We start from the raw sequence: 2,463 nt of genomic DNA, 5'->3' as shown, positions 1-2,463 counted from the left end.
GAAAGCATAAACATTAATAAAATCAACATAAACTCACATATTAACTTAAGGACTGAAGTCCAAATGCTGCTCCCAGGGCTGTTTCTGTGACACACATAGAGAAAGTATTAATAATTGAATACTAGTGACATATTAAAACACTGTGCTAGGTAAATTACATTTAGTATCTCATTTATATTCCCCAATAAGTCTATGAAGAAGGGGTGTGAAGAAACTGAGTTATGGTATGAGTAAGTGGTTGTTAGATGCTCATCAGCAAGTAGAGATCAAATGTAAATCTAACTCTGTTTGCCTTCCATCCTGCCTCTTCCTTTTTACAGATCTTCCCACTTTATCTTTAGTTTTTTTTTCTGATACATAAGAAAGTTAAGTCTGGCAGTGTTTAGAGTCTCAGGATGTTAAAGGAAAAGAAAGTATAAAAAGGTCCTTTACACACCTTAGGAGTAGCATGGCCCAGGTTAGCTTAAAAATGCTGTCATTCGTTCGTTCATTCATTCATTCATTCCCCCAGCCATTTATATGAAACTGCTATGTTTTAATCAAATGTACTGAAAGAGGAAAGGCTAATCCTTTTACAGTTAGGAGAGATATTATTGTTTAATAAGAAGTCTTTGCCAGTTCCTATTATAGTCACTGTGTTAACAAAATCAATACCAACAGCTATCATTTACATGGGTTTATTTTGCCCCAGACACTGCTAAACACTGAACATGTCTTGCCTCATTTAACTTCTGTTTCAACTCTGACAGGTGGATAAAAATGATCTATATTTTACAGTAACCAAAGTGAAGTTTATTCAATTATCCCACAGATAATTAAGAAACATGTTTTATGTGCCATGTGCAAAAAGTATAGAGATGCATAAAACAGAAGAAATAATGTAGGATGATAAAATTTTGAATACCTTTATGCCTCCTTAAGAGTGGTCAAGGAAAAGGTAATATTTAAGAGGAAAGCTGAGGGTCAGAATGGAGGAAAAGCATTACAGATAGAACTAAAGTGGCTGGGTTATAATGGGCGAGGAGGAATTTGCTATAAGGAGAATCAAAGACATAAGTATGGTAAAATTATATAGACCTTTGTAAGCCTAGTTAGGTAGCATCCCTATTACAAGTAGTATATGCAAATCCCTTAATTAGGTTGTAAGCAAGGGACAAAATGACTTGATTTAAATTTTTAAAATAATGATGCTGCAATGAGCATAGGGGTACATATACCTTTGTTAATAAATGTTTTCAAATTTTTCAGGTAGGTACTGACAACAAAATTTGCTGTATCATATGGTAACTCTATTTCTAATTTTTTGAGGCACTTCCATACTGTTTTCCATAGTGGCTGTACCAAATTACAGTCCCACCAGCAGTGAATAAAGGTTCTTTTTTCTCCTCAATCTCTCCAACACTTGTTATTACTTGTTGATAATAGTCATTCTAACAGGTGTGAGATGGTATCTCATTTTGTTTTGATTTGCATCTCCTAACAGCTAGAAAAGTTGAGCATCTTTTCATATAGCTGTTGGCCATTTTCCTGTCTTCTTGGGAGAAGTGTCTGTGCAGGTCCTCTGACTATATTTTGTTCTCTTGGATTGCTTGTTTGGTGTTGACTTGTATGAGTTCTTTATTATATATTCTGGATATTAAACCTTGTTGGACCTGTTATTTGCAATTATCTTCTCCCATTTGGTTGTTTGACTTTTGGTTGATGGCTTATTTTTCTGTGAAGAAACTTTTTGTTTGCTATAGTTCCATTTTTTTGCCTTTACTTCTCTTGCATTTGGGTCAATTTTATAAAATCTTCTCTAAGACCATGGCCCATAAGATTAGTATATATGCTTTCTTCTCTATAACATATTTTGTCAAGTCTTATATTTAAATCTTGATCCATTTTGAGATAATTTTTCTATATGGGAACGAACTATAGTCTACTTTTATTCTCTTGCATGTGGCTTTCCAATTTTCTCAGCACCATTTATAGAAGAGGCTTTCTTTTCTTCATTGTATGTTTTTCATCTCCTTTATCAAAAATTATTTGTCCATGTACATATGGGCTTTGCGGGAGGACTCTCAGTTTTGTTCCATTCGCCTGTGTGTCTGTTTTTCTGTCAATCCTTGCTGGTTTTATTATTGCAGCTTTGTAGTATAATTTGAATTCAGAAAGTATGATACCTCCAGCTTTGTTCTTCCTTTTTGAGAATTGATTTTGGTATTTGGGGTCTTTTGTAGTCCCATACACACCTGATATGTTTTGTTCTTTTCTTTGAACAAAAAGTCATAAGTATTTCACATTTTTTATTGTTTACTCTTAGGTATCTTATTCTTTATGTTAAAATTGCAAAAGGAATTGGTTTTGGACCTTGAGAATATCATGCTAAGTGAAATAAGATAGAAAAAGTTAAGAACAATATGATTTCACTCATATGTGGAACGTGAAACTGAAAATAATAAATGTACAAACAAGACAAAC

Source organism: Artibeus jamaicensis, unplaced genomic scaffold (genome assembly GCF_021234435.1).
Source record: "Artibeus jamaicensis isolate MK-2021 breed Jamaican fruit bat unplaced genomic scaffold, CSHL_Jam_final scaffold_1964, whole genome shotgun sequence".
Taxonomy (NCBI): domain Eukaryota; kingdom Metazoa; phylum Chordata; class Mammalia; order Chiroptera; family Phyllostomidae; genus Artibeus; species Artibeus jamaicensis.
The sequence above is the reverse complement of the archived record's forward strand: the minus strand, read 5'-3'. Positions refer to the sequence as shown.